Here is a 15,302-nt window from a genome sequence, read left to right on the forward strand (position 1 = left end):
CAAAATGTCTTGTCAGAAAGCTATTTCGGATCTTTTCTGAGAGAGATTTTCACCTTCAGGTGAACTACAACTTCATTTAGGATTTCAGCATCTCTTTCTGTCAGGAGGTGTCTCTGTCACACCTCCTACACAGCTGCTGAGGTTTACCTGGGCCAGGGGCTTAATTTAGCTGATGCTACACAACCAGCCCTTTGAACTCCTTCCTTCTTTTATCCCTTTTCTCTTTGTCCTCTCCTGCAGCGGAAAAATCCGGCAAAGATGTATCCAGATTTGGCTGCAGTACCTGTGGGTCTTTCTCCCTCTGCTTCTGCAATTCTATAGTCCCATGACTTATCTACAAATTATAAATTGTTTTCCTGAAAACCATGTTTCCCGCCCATAACCAGATTAAGAGATTGCATAGCCAGTAGGAGCTGGTGTTTGGCTAACAGCGATTTCATTGGATTTGTACTTGCTTTCCAGCATAGCATATTTGTACTAGTTAAACTTGACATTTTTAAAAGAAAAATTACGTCTTCTATTCTTAGGTAAGTTTATTAACTGTGTACCAAAATGTTGTACAGCTCTGTATTCCCACCATGGGCCTTTTGGGGGATTCTTTTGTTGGGGTTTTTTGTCGAATTTTTTTTTGTTTGCATCTTTTCAAAGTGTAGCAATTGAAAATTTGTCTTCAGACTTCAATTCCGGACACCTAAGTAAAAAATCCTCCCACTATTTGTTAGCAGGAGAGGGAACTTCCATTGGCAAAGTTGTGCTCAGAAAGCTATACCAATATACTTTTATTTCTCATACAGCTTGAAATTTCACTCCTTTTAATAGGGTAATTCCCAGGCATCAATTCCCAGTTACTCTGGGGTGATTAAAGATACACATATCCCAACTGCTTCTGCTGTCCTTCCCTTCCCTTCCCACCATATCAAAAGCCTTAAGAGGAAAAGTTGTTTGTCCACCCACCTGCAGTCTGTTGGCACCCATGAGGCTGTTTTGTACCCAGTGGTTGTGGATGCTGCAGTGTGATGCTGTAGCTTTCCACAAGCTACCCTGGAAGCAGCTGAGATGGATGGAGCCACCATCCTTCCATGACCCTCAGCAGCCTCACCTGCTTCTCACTGCTGTAGGTTGTGAGGCTTCACACAGTGGCTGTCTCAGCTGTCACCACTGCTGCACTGCCCTGAGGGATGTCACTGGGACCTCATTGAAAGCCTCTGGCTGAGGGATTTGCTTGCTGTCTGCAGTCTGCACAGTGTCTGCAAGTGCCAGGATGGGCTTGGGGCAAAAGCTGAGTGTGGGAGACCAGGACTTCTTCCTCACCCTCAGGAAAAGCCAGGAGGCTAGCCCAAAACCAAATTGCTGACAGCTGTGTGCATGGTGCATTACTCTTGGTGGGACCGGTATTTGCTTGAGTCTCAGTTTCGATCTACGGTGTTTTGTGTCTGATGGTTCCTTGGCCTGTCCACAGCTTGGGAGCAGAGGAGACCCTAACTCCAGCAGCCAGCATGGATTTTTGGTGCACCAGGCCATTAAAAGCAGCTATTTCTGTGCAGCTTGGGATGTGAATCTTGGAGGCTTCCTAGCCTCCAGGGACAACTGAATAAAGGACATTATACTCTCAGATCTTCTTGTACCAGTTCTTTCCTCAGCACTAAGATACTCAGCAAAATAGCTGCGCAAGTAATACTTCGAGAAACAAAGTGCCACAATGCATTAAAGAGAACATAGTGAACATGATCAGAAGTGAAACCATGCAAGCAAAGCAGAGGAAAGCTCTAGGCAAAAACAACTACCACTGAGTCCTTGGCCCTGGGAGTGTGTTTCTGCCCCGGGCAGCTGACAGCAGGGCTGTGGGACCCAAGCAGAGATGTGAGGAGCAAAGGGAGAGCCCAGGCCTGAGCACAGAAGGGCTGAGCAATCGGTGGAGGCACACAGGGCATTTTCTAGCCATGCCCCCAGCAGTACATTCACACAGTCTGTCCCCTGGGACACTGGTGCACAATCCCTGCAGTGCCGCCCAGGGCCACTGCGACTGACTGCTGAATTGCCATGAGTGCACTGGCCATCTGGAAAAGAAGTGCCTCCTGCCTAAGAGTGTTGCCATCTCTTGGCTATTTGGGGCATGCCCATCTGATTGCTCCTCCCATCTCCTTTGTTTTGAGATACTGTGCAGGTCCTGGCAGTGCTCTAAACAGCACCATCTTTTTTTTTCTTTATTCCATACTCAGGCAAAAGTCTGGATACTGCCTGCAGGTACCAGTATCCTCCTTGTCGAAGAACACGAGTCCTATTATTACATGTCTGTCACCCTGCAGTTCCTGAATGCCAGCCACATGCTCCCCTTCAGAAAGGGCTGGCTGTTCTTTTAAATGGCTGGGGTTTGTGGGTTTTTGGTTTGGAGTCTTTTGTTGGAAGAGTAGGGTGGAGCTGCAGGACTACATAGAGACCAAAAAGGTGTGTTTTCATTTATACCCTTTTAAACCTGCATGAAACTTCTGACCATCTCACCTGGTTGTTAAGGCCTGTGCTTCTGGCACAGACAGAAACAAAACCCTGAGTGACAACATTCCTGAACCAGGAAATTTTGAACGCTATATTGCCTGTACCCAAATGTAATATCTTCTAACATTTCATTTGAATTTGAGCAGCAGATAGTAGACAGGAAAACAAACCCAGCTCTTAAGGTAAGACTCAGATTAAATCTTTCATTTACACTCTGTGCAGATTTTATCTCCTAAATATTTGATGCTATCCTTTAAATGCCTACTTCCTGGCTCTTCGTTTTGCAAGTGATGAGAACATATCTAGTCTAGCAACTCTGTATCTTCTGAATAGATCACACTGTATGTGCTTGTGCTGGCAGTCATTGCTTCCTTGATGGAGGAAATGAAAGGAATCAAGTTTTTCACCATCTTGGTGATAAGAGAAATTCAATACCTTCATTGCCTATGCAAGCAGAGAGTCTCTTTTTAATCACATAGTACTAAAACCAAATGAGTTTACCTCCAGATTTCCTGCCATGGATTCATAACACATCCCACATTCATCACATAGAATAATGAATAAATAATGTAGGAAAAATGCTCCTAGCTATGAGTGGCACCCTTATTACAGGAACACACAGCATTTCAGACTCGAGAAATCTAAGGAAACTCACTGAAATGAGTTCTAAAATAGATGCCAAAAAAATTCACAGAAGGCTGGCATGAAATAGATGTGGCTTCTTCCCACCAGAAGCATCAGCAGGTTGAGAGCAACTGGAGAAAAGCTGTTGTAACTATCCCAGAAACAACAGGAGTGAGGTCCAGCCAGTGCTGCAGGAGCACCTCACACCCCATGCTGCTGGGGCATTTGCTGGGCAAAGGGGACGAGCTCACTTCAGTCCTTGCTGTGAGGCGCCAGCCCAGCTGCTGGCCCACAGTCACACAGTAGTTAGGCCTTTATTACTGCATTTTAATTGCAGCGTGCTGTAGAAAGAAAAAAGCGAACCTCTCCATCCCTAATTTCCACACCTGCTGGATAAACTGATGAGGGAATGCCAACCTCACATGAAAGCTCCCTGGCTTTAGCCTCAACAGTAGCACCAGGAGCCAGTGCAGCTGGCTGTTATTGGTATTTTTAGGTTGTGATCTGGGGTCTACGTGTCTGTTCCAGCTTTCTCATGCCACTCTCAGCCCCTTAGGTGACAAGTGGGTCTGTCCCTGGAACATACATCTGGCAGTTGGTCTGGTGGGGCAGAGCCGAGGAAGGGAGGTGCAAGGAGGGGCTCCCTGCCCAAGGAAGAGTTGCTGTGTGTATTGCCCCATCACTCTGATGCTGGGCTAGACTGCTGTGGCAGGACTTGCCAGGGATGACAGACAAAGTAACAGAGGGGAAGCACTAAGAAACCCAGCTGCAAAATTAATGCACTGTGTAGAGGCAGCCATTTTTCTGAGGTTGGGTTTTGAGCAGTGAAACAAAGAAATAAATAAATGAGGAGTGAAATTTAGTATAAGTAGTTTGTAAGTTGTTCAGTGAGAATCCTATGTATCTTTGCACGCAGAAAAGTTCTCATAGTAACCAGCTTTGTGGCACTACCTTTGCTCTTCAAGGTTTTGTGTATTTTCAGAAAATCTCATATGTCTTTTGTTGGTTCTCTTAAATGAGCTGTGGCATGTAGGCATCTTCCTGACACAAGCAGAGCTGCTTTACTACCCTCTGCCCCTCAAAGAGCTGGTGAAAAGAGTTATTTGTCCCTAGCTAGAGTTATTTGAGTCAGTTGTCCCAAGAGAGTGAATTCTTCACGAACTTCCATTTGTATTTGGGTAATTCATCAAAGGAATTATTTAGCGTTCCCAACGCTTGCAAAGTAGCAGCAATACCATGTAACAACCATTTCTGCCTTAATACACTTTAAATACTCAATTTCCTGACTACCAGCTGACTGTATAGGAAAAGGGAGCAACACCACCTATGAGCAGAGCGCACACTGTTGGTGGCTACGAGCGGGATGATCCTCTGGGATCTGCAACTCTGGCTGAAAGGATGAAGGACCTGGAAGACCATTCCTGGTTGCAAAATAAGAGTAAAGGACTGAAAAGGGATCTGCTGCTTGGTGTATTGTGTACTTTCTGCACAGAAAACTGCATTTTTGCCAAACAGAGTCAGGGTGTCAGTGCACAGGGATTGGGTCACATTGTCTGAGCCTTCTGCACAACAGTCTTTGGACTGAATCACCTTAGCTTTTCACTTACAGAGAATCCAAAAGGCTTTTTATGTCATTCCAGTTGAAATAAAACATTCTCCTTGCTGAACATTAATTATTGAGTGTACTGCTGCTTTATAATATATTTATGTACTCTTGGGAACCTCTCTCTGTTAGAGAACAGAAAGCAACATCTTAAACGCAGCTCAGGCAAGAGAACTGCCCAGCTCTGCTTTGTGATGCCTTTCCTGCAGGTAGATCATGAGGTAATGTGCTATCCCCAGGAAGTGGGCAGTGCCCACACTGGGTATGCCTGGATCTCCTGAATTAGCACTGGCTATGAAATGGAAGATAAAGAGAACCCTGATGTTCAGGATAGGCTGCTACTCCTATGCAAAGTGCTTTGCTAAATGGACTTTCCTCAAATTCAGGTTAAATGAGCATTGTGCACGCCTGCAAGGAGTTGTATTCTATTTTCTGCTGAGGTTTCCAGCTGGGCTCATGCCCATGGCAAGTGCACTTTCCAGGGACGTGGCAGGCACCATGACTGGTAGCTGCCATAGCCCTCTTATTCTTGTTTCCCATCCCCAAAGGGACAAATGTGTGCAGTGGAGTGTTTTGGTGACCTTTTTGCTTCTGGCTTGTGCGAGTTTTTTAATGAATGTAATTTTACTGTCATGTATATGTTAGGAAAGGCCAGCTAATGAAGAGCAGTCTGGGCTGGGGGATGGATCACAGAAGCTCACCAGCTCTTGTAGTAGTCCTCTCCACCAGCACGAGCCAGCCACTGAGGAACATGTGTCCCTGTCTCAGGTGGCTTTGCTCCGCTCATGGGGCTGTGGAGCAAGTAACTGAGGGCCGAGAGCTCACCCACAGTCAGGTCTGAGAGATGGAGGCTGTCCTGTGCAGCACAGCTTTGCTCTGCCTTCCCTGTTTCCAGAAAAGAGGACTTGAGCAAACAAGGATTCCTCACCCCTACTTGCTCAAGCTCATTAGGGCCAGGCAGAGTCACTTGACTGTGACTGAAGGTGGGAGATGAAGGAACAGGAGAGCATGGGCTGAAAGCTCAGTGTATTGCTGCTCTGGTAGCTCACTCTCACCCTTAAAATCCACAAATTCATAGGGCTGGGTCAGTCCTTCTGTTGCTGTTAAACTGTTAGCATATTTTGTGATCCTCCTACGCTCAGTTTGTTTCTTCTTATGCTTAACCTTGACTGCTAAGGAAAAAAAAAATCATCTAACAACCTCAAATTCAGCAATTCATTCCACAAATGCATTTTCTAAAACACAATCTACTCTAAAGTCTTAATTGCAGGCTTACCGCCTGCCTCAAAAGTTTGCTTGAAAATGGAAACAGCCACACTCAGGCAAACTTACAGAGCTGGGCCTGCAAACACAGCAGTGGGGGATTGCTCAGCTAAAGGCTAAAGCAAGTGGGGACCAGAGGGGATTTTATTAAAACCTTCAAGAGAAGACCTTTTGCTTTGCTTTAATCAGTCACAAATCCCCAGGTGCGGCACAGGGACAAGTGGGCACTCTGGGAACAGGTGTTTGGGTGAGTTGGCATTAGACAGCGTCCCGGCCTTGTGGTGCAAGGAGAGAAGAAAAAGAATCAGGCTATCACTCTGACAAAGCACTCAGAGGGAAAATCTCAGTAAACATGAAGAAATAAAGATTAAAACTCTATGGATGTTTCATGTATGAGAAGGCTCATACATGTATGAGGAGTTCCCTTCAGGTGTTTCTTTCCCACATCCAGTTGCCTGTTGACCCCAGCAATATCCTCCCTGCAACTTGTCTGCTCCATTCATCAGCTGCAGGCTGGAACAGCATGCTTTTTGGGTAGAAATAACATTGCTCAGATCCTAAGAGGGGAAAAAAAACCATCATTATTTACTTTTAGGAAGGAAAACACAGCAAAACCAAAGGGCTTGGATTCATTCAACTCTTTATTCAAGATGCAAACCCTGAATATCAGCTCATGAGAGTAACCAGATTTGGTTCATGGCCAGCTGCATAGGTCTGGCTGTGTTTCAGCCAGGGGACTTTGCCTGCTCCCCCTGCACAGAGGAGCTGTGTAGCTCTGGAGGAGATCCCCCCACATTTCCCACGGCAGCCTCCATTTTCACAGATAACTTCCCAGGCAATGCTGGCTACACCTGGAAACCCGAACATAAATTTGTCTGCCTAGCATCTTTCTTTAGTCTCTTCTAAGTCTTAAATTTACCAGAAAACTTGCCAGCAAGATTCAGAGACCAGATTGAGATTAATTTAAAATCTGGCCGACAAAAGAAGGCTCAGACAGAGCCAACGCTGCACTGAATATGTCACCAGCTGCCTTTCTTCTCTGCTCTGCTCCAAAAGACAGCCTGCTTCAAACAGGCAGCCTCCCTTTTCCACCTTTCTCGGATGTTTTTAAGCAACCTAGTTTCACTGGAGAGCAGTCCATGGAGGTTGGGGTTTCTTACTTTGAAAATGTGAGACCTTCTGGACAACAGCTACCAGGAGAGTGCCAGTCGCCAAAAGCAGGCGGTTTTGGAGGGTTACCAAAGCTGCTGCAGAGGCAATTCTCCACGGGGAGGAGAAGGGTTCAGAAATTGTTCTCAGCAGCTTGGTCCACACTGTGAAACCCTTGCGAAAAGGAAATGGTCTTCCTACGTGTCAGTTTTGACATCGCCATCCTGTTTCTTCCTGCATTTCAGCATGCTAATTGCTTGGAAAGGTGGGGGGTAAAAGATCTTATACTTAGATCTTTGTGTAGGTGCTGTTGCTAAGATGCATGATGGAAAAAAAAATCCTTTTTTCTTTTGATTTTATTCCTATCCTGGCCATGCTCTGCAGAGGAGCAGGGAGGAGGGGTACCATTCCCACTGCACACCAGCCCGGGCTCTGGCAGGAGGGAGGGAAGGGTGCTGTGGCAAGGGGCAGACACCCAGTGAGAGGTGGGGAGAGGCTCTTCCTGGGGTTCTGCCTCACACCACAGTGATGGCAAAGATGAGCTGCTGTACCCTGGGCAAGGCTCACTGCTGCTCACCAAGCCAGTCCTCACTCAGCTGCTCCATCCTGCCACCCTCCCTGAGCAGTATCATCTCTCTGCCCATCTCTATGACTGGGTGGACAACATGAAATCAAATTGAGATACAATATACTTCCCCCCCACCCCCAAATCTTTTCACAGTTTTTTCTGTAGCACTCTGTGCAGAGAGCATGAATTAGGGTATGCTGGTGTGTCTTCCACAGTAGCTGCTTTGTCACTCAGTGTAGATCGCTACTTTGTTATCACCAATTTCTTGTCTTTTCTGCAATTTTGAAACCTGTGTCAAGGCTATTAGATCAACCATAACACTGTCCTGTCCTAGAAGAAAGAACCTGCCCACAGGGATAGGCTGTTTGTTTCTGGTTTTCCTTCTTTTTGGCCAGCTTATGTTATTTTCTGTCAGCCATGAATATTATTTCTGAATTGCCTGTTGTGTAAAATAGTAAAACTCATTAACATCAGACTGAGCCATTTTTTGTTTACTGTGAGAAACTAACTCCACGGTCCACTGCTGTTTAGAAGAGCCTTGCACTAGCTTCAATATGTGTGTGTGTGGTCGCTACACAAGAGTTAAACTTGCTAGAAAAAGAAAATTCAGGAGATGCAAACAGGAAGAAAAGTAATTGCATGAAGTGCCACATTTTGCAGAAACTCTTGTTGCTATTTTTACTTTTCTGTGTTGTACCGCTCTCTCTGAAGTTGCTCTCTCAGCAAACAAGGCCAGGATGAAAGACAGGCTGATTAGCAAAATCAAGGCTGCTGAAGAATCACTGATGCAGTGTGTGGTGATCTTTCCCTGAGCCAGCTAAGCATTAGTGCAGCAGTGCAGCAGGAGGGACCCAAAATCCTGGCCATGTACAGACAGTGGAAGTTATCAGGTACCTTCTGTGGGTGAATTTTGTTTGGGATACCATGGCTAACAACTGCCACTATTTAAAGGTGAAAAGCTGCTCTTTGCTTCCTGTCTTAAACTACTTTATCTTTTCAGGGAAGAGAACTGCAGATGCATGCAAATGTTTGCACAGATTTCCTCATTCTAAGATACTCTACAAATGCTATCATTGTTTGTCCACCCAGCTGCCAGAATTTCTTCCTGAAAGATGTGGATGTGGCTCTTCACTACTTTCTTTTGAGGGACCCCAAATCCACATTCCTTTAATTGACCCCCCTGTGCTTTGCAGGGAAGGGAGAACAGTTACTCTTCAGTTAAAAGCAACCAAACCCAAAAAAGTCAAGTAGGTCTGTTGTGGTCATCACAATATTTCTGAGGTGCTAATCACTTCAACAAATTGCAAAAAGGGAGACACTGTGCTAAAAAAAAAAAAAAAAAAAAAAAAAATATTCCTCTATTCCTCTTTTCTGCCCTACTTTGTAGGAGCAAAAATGAAGCAATCCCTCCAGGAGAGCTATTACCAGCCCTGTGCACATCCAGCCCCTGCACATGCCCTGTACCACTTGCTCAAGGAGGAAGGCAAACAGGGTGGGGATGCCTTGCGGTGAGATTTCCTTTACCACAGGTTCCGTTCTCAGCTATGCTTTTATTCTAGGGCTTCAGAAAAAAAGAGAAGTAAATCCTGCTGTTGCAATTATTCGGAGAATTTGATCCCAGAGTGTTGCCAGTGTACCAAGAGGCTGCAAACACAAAACAGGGACATTTTTCAGAACAATTTCTCAAAAAGCAACCTGAAGTACAGAATGGAATAGGCCCCTCTCAATTTAACCTTTTTTTCCTTAACAAAAAAGTGTTCTCCTCTGTTGGCACATGCACAATTTGCAGTATGGGAACTTTTCCATCCTTTGGCAACCACTCTTTGTTTTTCAAAAGCCAAGATGCTCCAGTTTTAATACAACCCCACTACTGACTGTGCCATGGCCACCTGCAGTGTATGGGTTGGAACTGGGGAAGGATCAAAAGCCTGAGTGCTCAGATTGCCACTATTTAGGATTAAATGCTCAGATTCCCTGGGACCTTGGTACCAAAAGTCAGGGACACATGGCCTGGGAGATAGCACCTAAATTAGGGCCAGTATCAGCAAAAGTTTCACAGAAAATGGACTGGGCTTGAAACCAAACGACCTCACTGATGAAGCTGACGTTACACCATTATGTCTTTGCTGTTACCTGTGTGAGCTACAAGGAAGTGGTGCCTTCCTACAAAATAGAGAAAGTTCAAGGTTCAGGGCTGATCCAGCTCTTGGAGATATAAAATTTGTGTTAATGAAACTTACCATGTTAATGAATCTGACCATTCGGATGGTCACCCCCCCCCACCGTCTGAGACTTTCACTGCTGACACCGAAGCCCCTTCACAGGAGGAAGTTCCACTGAACCAATGGGTCACCCATTTGACTCCATACACACACCACGCTCACACAGACAAGTTTCCCTTATCCCCTCAATCCTAAGTTTCCCATAGCAAAGTGCCAGACATCTGGCTTCTTTAAGTAATTTAATTGTGGTGCTGCAACATAATAACAGCTCAAGCTAGCGGGCCAGGGGGATCCCAAACAAAGGAATTCCTGGGCTTTGATACCCCTGCAGTCTATGCACCCACTCTTCACACTGCCTGAATTTCATACTCCTGCCTGCAGCATTATGTGCAGCAGCAATTCCTTATGTCCACTAGTCCCTGCTAAGTGGTGCTCTGCAAGAGATGTTAAACAGTAATTTATAGCAGTTTAGGGACTGATGAGAAGAATGTGTTGTAGGCAAGGGGGAAATGCTGAGACTTGGCAGTGTCCTGGAGATGGAAGCAGCTATGTCAGACTGCCTGAGAGAAATACACGCTTGTTCCTTTGGGATCAGCCCCAGGCAGGGTCTGAGCCATCGCACAGCTGAAGCTGCTCATCTTACCCACAGTTTGCAGGAATATGGGAGAATGTAAAAAAAACCCAACCCTCTGGCAAAGGAAAACAACCCACACTGTCTTGCAAAATACCTGGGATCAGTTGTGCCAAGAACCATCTCACAGCAGCACAAAGAACACTGCTGGTTGGAGCTGGAAGAAGCAAAGTCTAGGGGAGAAGCCAGCTCCTGAACTCCTTCCAGCAGCTGGAGAAACTGGAAACACAGTGTACACAATGAAGATCAGTAAAGGCCCCAAAATTGAATATTCCACAAGCAGAATTATAAATGTGAAGGAAGGGCATCCATCCACAGACATCATTTGTTTGTCAGTGTGACCTGGCAGTTTAAAATAGGTTACCTGGGGCTTTCACTTCAATCCCAATACCTAAAGGGAAAGAAAGGGAACTCGTATCTTTTTGGAAATACTACTAAAATAATGTCATGAATCACCTTGCAATATCCTTTGCCTGGGATGGAAGACATGCAGCTGAACAATGAGATGACTTTCTTGCCTATATTTCCTCCAACAGCCAAGGTAGTTAGTATTGGAGAAAAAAAAGTATTATTAACAAGAATTATGGTAGAGAAAATTGAGATGGTCTTGTGGTTTTGGTATAAACATTAGAATATTGTTTAGACCTCTTGAGTCAATTTTAGAATTTGTTCACATTGATAAAAGTATTAAACAGTTGGTATCTAACCTTTAGTAAGACACAAGGTTTTGATGCTTAGCAGGACTGAGCATAGTTGTTGGTTTGCAGACTGCTTCTCTTTAACAATTTATGGAAACAATCTGAGGTGCTTCAAGAGAAACCCATGGGATTTAATCATCAAAGGATGAAAAATTCATCCTCTATTCTTTGTTGATGACTATGACCTCACTGGATTACAGAGGAATAGGTGACAAAAGGACTAGGAAGAAAGAATGAAGGCGAAAGCAAGCAGACATGAAGATTTCTTACAGAAGTAGAAAGATAGTAGGGATACTTAAATTGCTTGAAATAGCAAAAATATTCCCATCCCAGTCAAGAGCCACTGGAATGTGCCGGACCCCTCAAGCAGCAGGAAAATTTAGCACTCGGCTAAGTGTCACTGAGAAATAAATCTAACAAGTAGAAATCCAGTATTACTCAATAGCTGCTCTAGCAAAACAGCACTGAGTCTAACCTCAAGAGATCCCCTATTCCCACTGCCCTCCCCTAAGGCAGAATCAACTATTCTCATGTTACTCCCAATAGCTACTTCTCTGCTCTGTTCTTCAAAAGCCTTATATATGCTTTGTAGGTTAAAGCAGCACTCTGATTCACTCAGCACCGACTCACCCAAGCACTGTCTTTTGCTGCTTCACTGCCTTGGCTGTTGGAAAGTAGTTTTTCCTAACTTGCTTCTTCCTATTTTCTGCTAGTTTGCTACCTAATCTGCCTCCTGATTCGTTTCCTCCATTCTGCAGTCTCACTTCATGACACCTTGTTCACAACAAAGGTGAAGAAGAGGGCTTGAGTACTGCTCTCATCTCCTATATTCGTTCTCTCTCCCTCAAAATGAATAAGCTACAGTTTCTCCAATCTTTTCCTTAATTTCCCATTTCCTAGCCCTCAGAGAGGTCTGGTCGTTCCCTTCAGGAACATCCCTAAACAGTCTCTATCCTCCTTGAACTGAGATGTCTGAAAGCCTTGTCCTGCCTTGGCAGAGGCCTTATTAACCTCAAACACTGCCTGAATTACTTTATGTCTCTGCCTTTGATCATACCTGATGACAAGCTGTCTGCTGGTTTTGGGTGCTGTTGCTGAATCCCCTTTTGCTGCCTGCAGCCTTTTTTCTGAAAACACAAAGTAGCCATCCCTCAGCCTGCATTTATAAGGATTATTCCTGCTGGAGCACAGTACTTCACAGATCATTCTCTTGCATTTAATTGTTTCCCCGAACGCTTCTCCAGTTTGTCACTATTAGCTTGAATTTTGATTCTGTCCTCCAGTGTACATATGCTGGGAAGCCTGGCATCTGCAATTGTAATGAGTGTGATCATATCTATTCTGGGATATTAAAGATCATCTAGGATATTAAAGTATATATTGAATAATGCCCGATCCAAGGCTGAACCCTGCAAAACCATGCTTGACCGTTTTCTTATCTTTTGATAATGAGCCACGTGGGAACTACTTAACGGAGTACAATTTTCAAGACTATATTAATTCTGTAGGGGTTTCATCCAGCATGGTTTGCTTCCTCCCTTTGAATTGAAATAATATTTTGCTATGAGAAGATAGTAGGCCAAGTGATACTGGAATGAAAAAAGGCTATCTTCGAAGAAGCCAAAGTCACCTTTGATGTGCTGGTGGGATGTGCTAGGTGTTGTAGATTGCAGTGTCACACCCGAATGGACACAAATGCCACTCACCCCTGGGGCATGCGATGAGTTCCCTGCTCACGTCGGGGTGGGGAACATGAATGAACACCAGCAGGGCACCAACAGCACGTGTGCCGTGGTTCCTGCTCACTGCAGTGTGTGTCTGCTGGGGAATTGAGCAAAAAGATAAGGTAGTACAGAGGTCCTCAGGAGCCACTGTCCTCTCTGCTGGGTGAATGGTTCCCGGAGCCTGCCCTGTTTTCAGCTCTCAGAAGTGCATGGTGTATATTTCATAGCCTTGTGAAGATTTGTGCACAGGGCTCCTAATGTCTGTAAAGTTGTGTGCAGTGAGTCATGTCTTCTACTGGCCTGGCTGCTGACTCTCCTTCTGGACAGTAAAAGGGAAGAATTCTCCCAGGTTTTCTCTGGAACTGAATATCCCTACTTTAAAAAAAAAAAAAAAAAAAAAAAAACTGCTTAGATTTTTGGCAAAAAAAAGTGTGAAAAGTTTCCAGAGTTGGAAAGAAAAAATTATACTAAGGTCAGTCAGACACTGACACAGACTGTCTAAACATAATCTAAGTCTCTGGAGTCACTGTAACTTGCAAATGAGTTAACAACTACACAAGTTATTGTCAGTCTTTTATCAGCTTTCTGAGGAGCATGTTTTGCTGGAGAACTGACACTGCAGCAACATCCAGAGCAAAACTTTTACAAGTGCTCCAAATGCAGGTGAACACTCACTTTCCCAAACTGACCAGTGTCAGCCACCTTTTTCTAGTTTCTCTTTCATACTATCTCCACCTCGGGGTCATCTGCCCTTCCTTTATCACTTTCCCCCCCCACACCTTGTTTTCCATGTAGATTATCCCAGCATATGCAATCTTCACTCCCAAAATAGCCTCAGAAAAGATCAGGGCACTAACTACCCCTGTGACACACAACTTTCTGTATCTTGAGAATCTTTCTAGTGCTGGAACAGGAGGAGATGTGAATAGGGCAGAGCTGTTTCAGACACAGAAAATGGCCAACTCATCTCTCCTGCTGCTTGTTGACATATTGGTAATTTAAGGTAGGGTTGAATTAAAACAACCCCAAAACTTCTAAATGGCAAATTTTTTTACACTTCTTTTTTCATTAGGAATGGCTTTTAGTCCTGTATCTGAAGATAAAGCATCAGAACACTTGACTTTTTCCTGGATCCAGAATTCCTGGAATTCTAATAAACTAACTTGCAGGGGAAGAAGAGTCAGGTTGGAGTAGTGTAAAGAAGCTGCTGTAAAAGTTGTCTCCTTTGGCTTGATCCTCCCTTGTTTTTGACATTTCCCCAGGCTCCCCTAATTTTTGTTGACAGGTTCTTAGAATATGGGTGGTGGCTTCTTCTGAGAGCAGCATCAGATGTGGTTACATGAAAAGTATGCACGAGAGTTTTGCAGTGGATGCAAAATTGATTGGGTTGTTCTTGGGTTTTTTTTGGTTTGTTTGTTTTTTTTTTTTGGTGTGGAGTGGGGCTTTTTAAGCCAACAGGTGCTAAGAAGTTACTGTGTTTCAGAACAGCTCAACAAGAATGAGAAAAATATGCTTCTTGTGGGTACAGAGGAGAAAGACCCCAGCTATGCTACAAAACAAAGCAGGGAGGAAGACACTTTGTTAGGCTGATGGCTGAGATCAGTAAGCAGCAAAGACACAGCCACACAAACTGCCAGGGCAAAATCCTGCTGCCCCAAAGGCAAAGATGGAGCAGGGAGCGGGGGAACCTGGGCATCCATGCGAGGTGGACTGTTTTTGTCCGTGTTAATTTATCCTGCCCTCGAGGGCAAGAGCCCTGGGGGACAGGTCTCTGGAGGAACATCACATACTGCAAGCAATGTAGGTGAGGCTGCCGTCAAGGGACGATGTGGCAAACGGGAACGAATCAAAGCAGCTCCTCTTTGTGCATCTGCAATGGAGGCTGAGTCATTACCATTCATCACCAGCCCGACTGCTGTGTTAATTCTGGTGACAGTTGTTTTCGGGAGAGAGGACAGCTTTTGATGCCTTTTAATTCCTGAAAATAAAAGAAAAAAGGGCTGTCAAGGTAACAGGCATCCGGAGAGGCTGACTGAAAACAGTGGGTAAGGAAAGAGCTTTAAGTCCCAGGGAAATGCAGCATAAAAGGGAGCTGCCACAATAACCAGGACAGTGTGGCTTGCTCCTTCACGTGTCTGAAGGAAGCGGTAAATGGCTAAAACTTCCCATGCCCAAGTTACAAATGAGCTCCAATTGCAGGACAGCACAGGAAAGTTAGCACTGCTTTTGCAGTGTATTTTCTCTGTGATTCTTCTTTCTAGGCTGTCTGTCTGGTTTGAGTATTCACATCTGTATTTGTAGCATCATTCATCTTGCAGCTTATTCTA

Source organism: Aphelocoma coerulescens, chromosome 2, assembly GCF_041296385.1.
Source record: "Aphelocoma coerulescens isolate FSJ_1873_10779 chromosome 2, UR_Acoe_1.0, whole genome shotgun sequence".
NCBI lineage: Eukaryota > Metazoa > Chordata > Aves > Passeriformes > Corvidae > Aphelocoma > Aphelocoma coerulescens.